Raw genomic sequence first — 13,222 nt, forward strand, 5'->3', positions numbered from 1 at the left:
CTTCCTACCCTATGCCCCTATAAACCCACAACCCGCTACAGAACTAAAAGCGCAACATTTTTTTTATTTTTATAACTACTAAAAATTTAACACATATATTAAAAATACAAACATTTCTTATACACAAAAAAATACATCATATGCATATAAAATATACACTAAAATACCTAACAATAATAAAAAACGATATTTTTAACAACTATGGGGCCGATTCCGATCCGGGTCGGAAAGCTCTCCGACCGAGCCGGATCCGGAGGGTTTTCCGACTGAGCCGGAGTCCTGCAGTCCGACCGAGCGAGTACGATGCGGCCGTATGCTGCCAGACTCGGTTCGGTCGGACTCCCTTAGAAGTCAATGGGAGCCAGTCGCACGACACGTACATGGGCTCCCATTGACTGAATGGGTATGTCGCGCACAAGGGCGCCCCCTACAGTGGGTATGCGTTGATGCCATCCGCACCGTACATGCCTGATTTGGGGGGACCCATGGGTCTCCCCCTGTGTCCGAGTCGTAGGGCTGCGGGTGATAGGGGTCCGACTCGAACCCCCAAAGGCAACTTCCCGGATGTTTTGAGAGCTGGACACTCCAGCTCGCACAGGCTGTCCGACGCGTGCATCGTACTGGCTCAGTCGTAAATCGCATCCATTGCACGCCACGGTTAGCTTACGGCCGAGACGTACGGAGCGGTTCGGACCCGGAAACGACTCGGTCGGTGGATTTCACGTAGCTCGCATCGTACTTGCCCGCTCGTACAGCTGTATGAGTCGGGCGGAAAACACGCGTACGGCTCGTAGTTTTTTCCTGCCGAATCGCATTCGGTGCCCTTCCGACCCAGATCGGAATCGGCCCCTGTATTTTTGCAAATGATATTAAACACTTCGCCATTTTTAAAATCGATATTACTTACCTGAATTCGATATTCTTAACCTCAATATTCTTGCTGTCGCTATTTCTGACCCACAATATTTCCAACTCGATATTCTGTCTCTATACCAATTTGATGCTATAAGATTCAATTGAATCTTTACAATTTTTTCTTAAAAAAAAAAATAACATTACTACACAAATTTGCATCTGCTTCACATGTGGGGGCAAATACGATGGAATCAGAAAAATGTGACACAATCTTAAAAATTTCCTTAGGCCTGTTCTTAGCATCATTGATCAGTTTAGAATAAAAATGACCTTTGATCAGTTCTACATTGTTATGATATCATTTCAATGCTTGTTCATAAAGTACTTTGTCTTCCACTTTATAGTGGGGTCTCCAGCTTTATTCCAATCTTTTACACAATTGTCTTGCTAGAGGCAGTTCCGCAGTATATCAGGTGGCTGAAGAGGATCGCTTCTCAGCTTTTCAGGGGTTAGGTTATCGGCTCCAGCAGCCAGCAATTTGACCTTATCCTCTGCCAATTCACCAGAAAGACTATGGAATATGTTGATCTGATTTTATAGTGAGCTGAACAGTGCTACAAATCGGAGAATAAGAAGTAAAAATCTGAATTGGAGGGCCTACACATACATGGACATGGGAAATCTTAGAGCTTTGCTCTGGTACTTTGTCTTTGGGGTCGTATAACGACGGGCTTTAAAAAATGGATTATTGGGCATGGTGGAAAAGTAGGGGATGGGTCATGTGTTCAGGATAGTGTGGCTCTGTGGTCTAGTCGTTTTTTTTGGTGCCAGTAATGCTAATGTTACCACATCACACTGTCATCAGAGGCACTACATTAGTTGTGGACGTAAAAACATGATGCATTTTTGGAGTTGGAGTCTTTGTTCTTCGCAATGTAACCAAATGCATCAAAGTTCCAGATGACAGTAGTTTGTAAATGGAAAAACGGGAGCGGATTGTGATGTAATTTATGGAATGGATACATCTGGTAACATTGATAAATAACATGGGTCACATTTACAGCAAGTGGAAGGATGCAGATGGGCATATGAATGGCTTATGAATGGTGGGTCCATTGGCCGATTGCGTAAGAGCCGGTGCTCACCTGTAATCTTCACAGCCCATTCACTTATATTTTGCTGCTCCATTTCAAGGCTCTCTGGTTTTGCCTTTGCTGTGATATTCTAACCTCCACTTCTATTTACTGCTTTACCCTTAACGTTTAATCCACTGGTGTTACTTTTTCCACAGGTTCTAAAAACTTGGGGCATTGCTATGACTCCTGGCCTGTTTAAAGTCAGTCTCTCTGTTGTTGTTACTGATGTGGCAGATGGGAGGCAACATCTGCTGAAGCCCATTCAGATTGGCCCATTTTAATTATCTTTGTTCAAAAGGCCAACTTGAAAGCATGGTGGGACAATGGCACTCCAGGGTTATGTGAAACAGGTTCCTCCTTTCAGCATGTTGTTAGTGTACATATATTCAGCATACCCCGCTAGGACATTTCCAGTGGGACAGGCACGTTATTATCTCAAGTGCCAGGCACTGCCTTACATCTTCCCTGTGCAGTGTACTACTGCCTGCCTGGCGACCCAGCTGTCATTCTGGAGACCCAGCCTCCTAGACACACCTTTTAGCTCACCTCCACTCAGGGCCCAGGCAACAAAAAAGAGGCTCACGCTTGATTGTGTGATTGTGACTAACATTATTTGAAGAACAGTGCTCGCATAATACTCAGGAAGCGGCCAATGAGGATGCACAAAGCAGCCAAGGAGGTTACCAGTGTGACCAAAGGTTATACCTCACATGACCGAGGGTGTCCAAAGCATGTCTGAGGGTATGCAGCAGTGAAGGAAGTGAAGAGTAATTGAAGTTGATGTGATCCAGTGTGATTTTATGGTGAACAATAATCACTTTGGGATTCATTTCGGATGATTATACTTTAGTTATTAACATTGGGACCTAATTTTTATGAAAAAATTACATTTATTTCAAGCTATTAATGTTGGTTTAACTGGATGTAAATCTCTTATTGTCGTTTTTGAAAAATAAATTATATATTGTAGTCTTTAATATTATGGTGCCGATTCCGATCCGTTAAAAATAATTTGCGTACGACCCGTATCCGTATTTTTTTACGTACGAGTCGTAGAAGCACCATACAAACGGCCAAGTACGATTCGTCCGTGAAAAATAACTACGAATAGCGTCGGAAAAAGTCTACGAGAGTGCGTCGGAAAGTTTTCACGTCCGAATATCGTCGGGAAAAGTGTACGAGAGTGAGCCGGACATTTTTACTTGCAAATCGTAAAACACCAGTCTGATCCCGACCGTCCGTCCGAATACACAATCGCACGTAAAAAGGCCCGTACGGAGCCAACGCAGTAGCACACATGTACACGGGTAAACTCATGCCCGTGTACGAGCCGTACAGCCCCCCAACCCCCAAATATGTCAGCACCGTACACCACCCTGTCCGCACTGTACTGCCGCCCCGCAACTGTATGTGCCGTACCCCCATGTACGTGCCGTACCTCCATGTACGCGCCTTACACCCCTGTCCGCACTGTACCCCAGCCCCGCACCTGTACGCACCGTACCCCCCCATGTACGCGCTCTACCCCCCCTCGTAGGCGCATCACCCCCGCATGTACGGGCCGTACCTCCGCATGTACGCGCTGTACCCCAGGTCCGCACGTGTACGCACCGTACCCCCACCACATGTACGTGCCTTACCCCCCCCATGTACGCGCCGTACCTCCGGATGTACGCGCCGTACCCCAGGGCCCCACCTGTACGCACCGTACCCCCTCCACATGTACGCGCCTTCCCCCCATGTACGCGCCGTACCTCCGCATGTACGCGCCATACCCCAGGGCCGCACGTGTACGCACCGAACCCCAACCGCATATACGCGCCGCACTCCAACACCGTACCCCAGCACCCTCACCCAGCATCGCGTATGTACGGATCATACCTATGTGAAAATGACTCTTACAGAACCAGGACACTGTAAAACAGCACAAGGAGGGTCAATTCGACTCGCACAACACCACTAAACACGTCTACATGACAAAATACATCTCAATGACTGACCTGGGGGGCATTTTCCTGAGTCACATCAGCCATCAGCCAACGGACTTACCTGGGCATTAAGCAGTGGACTGTGGACGGGGCGCTAACGCTGTGTGTCTCCCCCGCCGCCCAACATCATCGCTGGCTGCAGTTGGGGGAGACTACAGCTCCCGTGATCTTTTGCCGTCCGGCTTCCTTCCGGCCAACAGCGCGCCCGGAGGCGCTTCATAAGCAGTGGCTCCCTCGGTGAAGCGGGGGGGCATTTTCCTGAGTCACATCAGCCATCAGCCAACGGACTTACCTGGGCATTAAGCAGCGGACTGTGGACGGGGCGCTAACGCTGTGTGTCTCCCCCGCCGCCCAACATCATCGCTGGCCGCAGTTGGGGGAGACTACAGCTCCCGTGATCCTTTGCCGTCCGGCTTCCTTCCGGCCAACAGCGCGCCCGGAGGCGCTTCATAAGCAGCGGCTCCCTCGGTGGAGCGGGGGGCATTTTCCTGAGACACATCAGCCATCAGCCAACGGACTTACCTGGGCATTAAGCAGCGGACTGTGGACGGGGCGCTAACGCTGTGTGTCTCCCCCGCCGCCCAACATCATCGCTGGCCGCAGTTGGGGGAGACTACAGCTCCCGTGATCCTTTGCCGTCCGGCTTCCTTCCGGCCAACAGCGCGCCCGGAGGCGCTTCATAAGCAGCGGCTCCCTCGGTGGAGCGGGGGGCATTTTCCTGAGACACATCAGCCATCAGCCAACGGACTTTCCTGGGCATTAAGCAGCGGACTGTGGACGGGGCGCTAACGCTGTGTGTCTCCCCCGCTGCCCAACATCATCGCTGGCCGCAGTTGGGGGAGACTACAGCTCCCGTGATCCTTTGCCGTCCGGCTTCCTTCCGGCCAACAGTGCGCCCGGAGGCACTTCATAAGCAGCGGCTCCCTCCGCGTCGCAGGCCGCGCGCGGGCGCCGCCGGGCTGAGCCCGGGCAGAGGGCGGGCCGTCTAAGGTCGTCATAGGCTGACAGAGGCTGAGCTGGGCCACTCGCTGTACATTTTCGGCGCCTGATATTGGGCTGGTGAGTTGGACACGGATTTTTAGCTGTAGCCAAACGCACTGGCTGTATTCCTGGACAATATCCATAATGTCCAAACGGAGAACAGGGGATAAGGTGGTGGGTACTTTGGATGCTTTCCTAATAAGAGCCGAATCCCTGCTAGTCCATGAAATTGAGGCTACCGAGCGGAGACTTTCTTTGGACCCTAGGTTGTTAGGGGGGGGTTATACCTGCTGCCCCATTATGTGCCACTAGCCCGCCACCCAAAGTTATCGGTTCTATCGATCAGTCCCGGACCCCTATCCCCAGCTTAGTTCCCACGTCCACTGAGCATTCCTCTATACCTGCTACTCAGAGTAGTCTGGCTAGTCCCGCTAGGGTCAAGACTAGGGGGATGAAAGTGGTGGGAAGATCCGGTAAGGACCCACAGAATAAAATAAAGAAGGGGCGCAGTACTACCAAAAACAAATCCATTCCTGCTAAAGTCCCGATTGAGGCTCCTGTTTGCGGTATCTCTAATCTTTCAACCAATGACAATCACCCTAGTGACCCTCCTGTTATAAGTTGCTCTTTGACCAAAGGGGACTTTATTAATCTATTGGAGGAAAATCTAGCAATCATTCTCGAGCCGTTTTATAAATGCCTGGATATGGTTGACCAAAGGTTAGCTAGGATGGAGGAGGCTTTTGATCGAGTAACCTTAGAGTCCATGACACAGCCCCCTATGCAAGCTACATCAGGGGCCCCTTTGGTCATGGTAGACGGCACTTGCACTGAACACACTGGTGCCACGACATGTTCTAAAAAAATGGTGGATGTGGCAGGGAAAGTGGGGGAAGTAAGGAATGTTGTGCCAACAGAAAGATCCAACGTAGAGGTATTGCCCAATCAAACACCCTTGGCCCTCAAGAACCTTCGTGGGCAGGTTGCTAAAAATAACTTAGGTGATCACACGAAGCATCCCTTCCTTCACCTGCCCCCCCCAAGCGACTCCTTACACTATTATCTTGGCAAATGTTCCCCCCTTACCAGTGGACTCACAAGAGCATTGGTCGTCTCTTAGAAACAAGGCCCTACATTATTTAAACACGAAGACTGGCATCGGGGATAGGCTGTACATGGACTTTAAAATGGTTAGACGGATTGACTGGGTTGGCTACTCTGATAAAATCTTAACAGGGGATTGCGTGGTTCTAAGTTTTAGGTCGTCAGGATTGGTCAGCCACATACTCAAGATTGCTGCCAATGCCCCTAATGATTGGTTGTCCATCAGCATTTTACCGTTAGGTTATTTTTATAAACAGGATGTGGCAACGAGACAGAGGGGTGTTCGATTACACAAGGGAGCTGAACATAGACTAGATCCCCGAATCGAGCTTAACAATCGTTTTGAGGCCCTGTCTTCCCTAGAAGATATTGATTGACAGAGGTTGGGTGGTTCAAGGTATTTTGCGGGAGGTGGGATTGGAACTATTGTAGAATCTGCTGTAGCCCACCAAGCCAACTCTCTGGAATCGGTTATTCAAATTAGGACCTCCACCTCGCCCATAACAAATCCAGGTAGCCCGCTAGCAGAGTCAACAAACCCGTTGGGTGCCCGATTGACTCAGGTTTGAGGAAACCCATGGTGACTGCTTCTTGGAATATTGCTGGGCTGGAATCCAAGGCTGGCCTAGCAGATTGGTCATTATTCATTAATGAAGTCGACATCTCGGCATTCCAAGAGACATGGGCAGTGGAGAACATCTTCCATGTAGGTTATCTTAACTTTTCGAAACCTGCAATCAGGGGACATAGGGGGAGACCGGTGGGGGGTTTGACATTCTGGGTAAGGCAAACCAAGGGGGTAACAGTTGTTGAGATTCCCCTCGAAAACCCGGATATTTTGGCAATCAAAGTTAGTTTTCAGAGTGGCCCCAATTTATTTTTGTTCAATATATATGCTAGGGGCCAAGTGGGTGGCAAGAGTTCACAGGTTATTACAGCACTTGAGACCTCTTTAGCTGAAGGCCACTTCAATAATAACCTGATCATTATGGGGGACTTTAATACTTGCTTTGAACCCCTGGATAGTGATGACGGTAGACTGAGTGAGGAGGAGGATGCCTTCTGGGGCGTGCCTCAGCTGAACTTACAACCCATAAAGAAATGGACTGAGGTAGCGCTCCAGGTAAAAGGGCTGTGTTTGGAATGGGGCCTTAGAGCGGCAAATGGCAGGACCAAGTCCGATGCCCTGGGTGCAGCGACGTTTGATAACGGCCGCTCCAAAAGTAGGATCGATCACATTTTGGTAAGCCTGGGAATCTGGCACACTGTGATAGATATAGTAGTACACACTCGTACCGAAAGCGACCACAACCCTCTGGTTCTCACTTTGGATATTCAGGGCTTCAACCCCACGGTCGTTGGGAATATAGTAAGTTGTGGTGCCCCAGTAACATCGGGCAATGACTTTAGATGGGTTAAATGGGCCAAGGTGGTACTCGATGAGACGAAGGTCCTAGAAATCAGGGCCTTGGTAGCAAGAGCACTAGGAGAAATAAATGAGTGTAGCTCACAGGAGATCCTCAATGTTAAACTGCCACTGATTTATATGGAGCTCACTAGTAGGCTGAAGTCTTATTTTATTAACACAAAGCCTATGAGAGCAAACCAAAAATTCGATCCTATTTCCTGGTACAATGACCTTTGCAGGTCCACTCATAAAGCCCTTCTGACCGCTATTAAATCTAGGATTCACCCCTCAATTAAACAGGCCCGGATATTGTATAAAACCACCATAAAGCAGGCAAAAAGAGAGTGGGATGAGGAACGGTGGAAGGACTTGCTGGAAGCCTGCAAAGGCAGGAATATGACCCAATTTTGGGATTTAATAAAGTGGGGGAATGGACATAGGTCGGCAGTCCCCAATAACAGCGTGGACCCACACCACTGGGTTGCCCACTTCGAAGCCCAATACCAGCAGGGCTCGGAGCGGGAGTCCTTTGTCCCACGAATAACTGTAGACGTTCCGCTAAGGTTTAGTACCAAGGAGGTTGAGGTGGTCCTGAAGAACATTCCGAGTGCTAAAGCACCCGGTCTTGACTGTATCCCTGCGGATTTATTCAAGCAGGATGGCGACCTCTGGGTCCCATATATAACGAATCTGATGAACTCATTGGCAGGGGGAACTCCATTCCCTAATTCCTGGTCCGGTGCAGAAATTATCCCGATTTTTAAAAAGGGGGATCGTTCTGCACCGGGCAATTATAGGCCAATCAGTCTCATCGACGCGCTGCAAAAAATCACTGCCCGTGTCATCCTTGGAAGAATCCATAGTTGGATGGACGAAAACAACATATCTGATCTCCAAGTAGGGTTTCGGGCTCACATGGGAACACTGGACCAGATCTTTAAGTTTGTTTTACTTTATTGGAAGGAGGTCCTTTTGGGTAAGGGGCTTATTTTCGCAGCGTTTGTGGATTTAAAATCCGCATTTGACCTTGTCCCCAGATCCAAACTTTGGGATGTTTTATTAAGGCTAGGGATGCCCAAGGAATTAGTAGACTTCGTGATCAAGCTCCACAGCTCTAATTACGCCCAGGTTCGTTGGGGGAACCTAGGAGAGGTCACCGAAAGATTCAAAGTGGAGAAAGGAGTCCGCCAGGGGTGCGTCCTGGCCCCAACATTGTTCTCATTGTTTATAAACGGGGTTGTGCAGTATTTTGAAAATTATCCCACCGATGCTCCAAAGCTGGCTGGCCAAAGGGTGCCCCTGCTCATGTTCTCTGATGATACTTTGATTTTATCTAAAACACGACAGGGTCTGCAGCGGGCCCTAACCCGCTTTGAGGCCTTTTGCAGCGAACATGAGCTAGAGGTTAATGTGGAGAAAACAAAATTTATGGTACTCCATGGGGCAGGTAAAGTTTCGGCAAATGTTGTCATGGGTGGGAAACCCCTGGAGCAGGCCAAAGTTTTTACTTATTTAGGCATTACCCTGGGCGAAAAGATGAGCTGGACTCCACAGGTGAAGCTTCTAGCCCTGAAACATTCTCAGTTAACAGGAGCCCTTTTAAGGGAGCATAGGCTCTCCCAAACTAAGCCACTGGCTCCAGCAATCAAGCTGTATTCCCTGAAAATAATCCCTGCTATCTTATATGGCGCGGAGATCTGGGGCTGTAGCAATTTGTCTGATTTAGCGCTGGCCCAAAATAAATTTTTAAGATCAATTGTGGGTCTTCCACAATCGACACCACGAATCCCTCTATTGTACGATCTTGGCTGCAACCCCATTGAGGACATTGCACAGCTTAGAATGTTACTCTTCTGGAGAAGGTTGTGGTCCACCCCCGAATTACATCATTTCGCAAAGGCCTTACTTGAAGTAAGGGGGTTGGACCACTCAAATAAGATCTTATGGTTAAAAACTATCAAAACCCTTCTTATTGATATTGGAATGAGGGACTTCTGGGTATCCCCGGAAGCGGTTGCTCTCCCAACCAAATCAGACCTAAGAGTAGCATACTGGAGCTTAGTAAAATCTAGGAGATACACTACCTTGGTAGGCTCCCCATTGACAAGAGCTTTTTGGGATTTTAAAGATGAACCACTCCTCAACTTATTGGGACTTAATTACCAAACCTAGAGATCGTAGGCTATATCACCAGTTTAGGGTAGAAACGCTCCCACTTAGGAAATTCACCAGCAAATGGAAAACTGGTAAGGGAGACAGATGTCCTTTTTGCCCTGACTGTATCAAAAATGTAAGCCACTTTCTCTGTTTGTCCAGCCTATCATTTAGCTAGGAGTATGTGGCTCAAACCTCTGAGTAGATCTCTCGGTACAACTTCAGCCATGATTGCTAAAAGGCTCCTGAAAATCGGAGACAATGAAACTATCATCATAGAGGTAGCCAAATTTTTAAGCTGGTCTTGGGCTATTCGCGAAAGAAATGGTGGACTATAGTATTTTGTACATTTTATCTTTTATAAGGAATTTTATGGATTTTTAAAAAAATATTTTTAAATGAATTGTGTGCTGTACATAAATTATATACCTGTGATATCCAATTTTGGTCGCGGTATTTCATATTGTGTTATTTGTATGTCTTTTAAGATGAATAATCATAATAAAGACTTTTTTGACTGACTGACTGACCTGGCACACCCAAACAGGGGCCCCAAATCACAACAACCACTTATAACACACCCACCAAAATTCAAACACAGCCACACCCAAAAATGGACCAATAAAAAGGGCCCACACACACAACCCATGAGCCTTTGCAACAGACCCACTGCTGCCAGACTCCACTGACAAACAACTCCACAGAGAAACTACTCCACATCACTCATACCTCCACTACACCTTCACTCACACACCTTCACACAACCTCCTCCACAAATATCCCCCTCTTCACATTCACACACTGTCACATTCACACCCACACACCCACAACCATCCACACCCACACCATGCCCACAGACAAGAATCCAAAGTTCGCAACGGTGGAGCTGGACCTCCTTGTCAACGAAGTCATCAGAGTCGAGCCACAGCTGTTTGGAACATTGGTCAGACAGACCAGCATAGCTGAAAAATCTGCCATGTGGCAGAGGATCGTCGATAAGGTGAATGCTGTTGCGCCCATCCGAAGGACCAGGCATGAATGCCAAGCCAGGTGGTACGATCTGCGCAGGGCGGTCAAGAGGAAAATGAATTAAGAATATGCCCAGACTAACATCACTGGAGGTGGGCCGCCCCGCAGACTCGTACACTACCATCCCTGGGAGGAGAAGGTGATGGCCCTGCTACCGCCGGTTGGAGTACACGGAGTTGAAGGAGTCGCAGAGCCTGGTGAGTACACAAACAACTTACGTAACATGGGGGCAATGGGGTCCACTCCACGCCACATATACACCAAATGCACGCAACTTCCCCAAGCACTCACCGCAAACAACCACACTCAAAATCCACGCTCATGCCAGTAACGTCTCCATGCACCCTTCACAAATCAAGGCAAGGCCATGTCCAAGCCTACAACAACCACAAACACAAGACTGGATGTCCGGGAGGCTGGGAGGGTGGGCCCCACACAACACATTGAGAAAATGAGACGCAGACACCAATGCCCTCAGCCCATATGGCATAGGTACATAACCATGCACAATGCACAGGGGCTGGCAAAGTACTGACAAGGTAGATGACACTTGGCCCTGCTGTATGCAGCACAAGGCCCTCCTGGGACCACTGTACACTCAAACACCAACTCCACAAGCACAGGTATCTATCACAGGAACTCACACTCACTGTCATGCCAGCATGCACCATGAGGGGACAGACACATCACCTGGGAGACCCAATGACAACTCACACTACACACAACAGCAGGCCCGGTCACAACCCCCCCCCCCCTAACACAAGCACACACACACCCGGGGCAGGCAACGGATTGACACACTCCCACAATGGACATGTGACACAACAAGACCGATCCAGAGCCACATAAGCATCAGAGCAAACAATCTACAGGTCAAACACTCAGGAGAACATCCCAATCTGTCCCCCGCAACATATCCATCCCCAAGTGGACATTGAGAGGAATGCTAGGCACATCCAACTACCTGGAGGAAATGTGTCAACTTGAATATGTATGAAACATAGATGTCGCATGAAACACCATTAACATTGTCTCTCTCTCACACACAGGGCAACGTCGTCGATCTCCCCCCAACACTGGGGGGGAAGAATCACAGTCCCAGGCACCGCGTGAAGACGATGCCACCGGCAGCGACGACTCTCACCACTCCGTGGATGACCCCGACCAACCTGGACCCTCTGGTGCCCAAGCCCCTGCAGCACTGCGTCAGGTACATCTGTGCCAACCACCACCCCCATTCCTGCCACATCCCAGGACACACCCAGGAGCCCTGCTCACACTGAACAACAGAGCCAGTCTGACCAAGAGGGACAAGGTTCTCCGGGCACCCAGGAGGAGGCAGGCAACCCTTCAAATGCCATCCCTCAGGGGTCCCGTAGACCCGAAGGGCCCACAAGGGCAGGCCAGGCTCAAGTGGGCAGGGGTGGTGGGAGTGGAGGCAGGCGGAGGCGAGAACCTGACCAGCCAGCTCAGGACACCGGTATGTCACACATATGCAACATCCTGGAATCATACCGGCGTGACACCAGAGGCATCAACCAGGTCATGTCAAGACTCTCCGAGATGCAGGGGACCTTCGATGACATTAAGAACCTGCAGGTCGAGCATCATGCCAGTCATCAACAACACCAAGGACGGATGGAGGCAAGACTGGCTGAGCTCCTGGCGGTGCACAGGGACGTGAGCCAATCACTTCGTCAGATCGCCCAAAGCCTGGCAAACCCTCCCTGTGCCACCAGGCATAGACCAGCACCAGACACAGGGAGGGAGGAGGAGGAGGATTCATCTGACGGAGCGTCCCCAGCATCGTCAAGGCCTGCATCTGAGGGTCCCCGGAGGAAGGTGGGTCGTCCACGGAAAAGACCGAGCGAGTCAGCAGACAATCACCATCTCCCAGGTCACATGGCCTGGCACCTGGCCCTCTGGCGCAACAGCAGCACCTCATCCAATGACATTCTCTGCCACATGGACTTGCTGGTCACAGTCTGACCAATGATGACCAACACTGTGGTCTGGACTCTGCTGACTTCCAATGCCAAGGATACCATCTCCCCCTGTGAACTTTGGATTCTATTCCTCCGGTACAGCACCTAATTGCAACTACCAAACCACATACCCCACCGCAAATAAATATTTCACTTTGGACATGAGACGTTCCTGTCATTTTGCATTATTCAACGACATATGTGTGTGTAAATGTCAAACTATGCCTGAGTGTTGAACCAACCCCAGCCATCCATACCCTGGGATCAGAGTCTGGTACAGGACACACATGGGTCACAAGGTATCATTCAATGTAGGCATGGAGCACAACACTCACCTGTGATGGCCGCTGGCTGCTGATGGGGGGCTTGCTAAGCTGTGCGGAGAGACCTATTTGGGAGATCATCATCAAGGCGTAGAGGTCATGGCTCATGTGGAGGTTCCCGGGGAGGGAGTCCCAGGTATGTGTGGCCAGGTGGGAGAACAATGTCCTGTATGCTGGAGTACGGTGGATGTGAAGAACGGTGGCCAGGGCAAGGTTGGATGCACGGAGATGGCCCAACGGGATCTAGGATGACAGACGT

This window comes from Triturus cristatus, chromosome 4_2, assembly GCF_964204655.1.
Source record: "Triturus cristatus chromosome 4_2, aTriCri1.1, whole genome shotgun sequence".
Classification (NCBI taxonomy): Eukaryota; Metazoa; Chordata; class Amphibia; order Caudata; family Salamandridae; genus Triturus; species Triturus cristatus.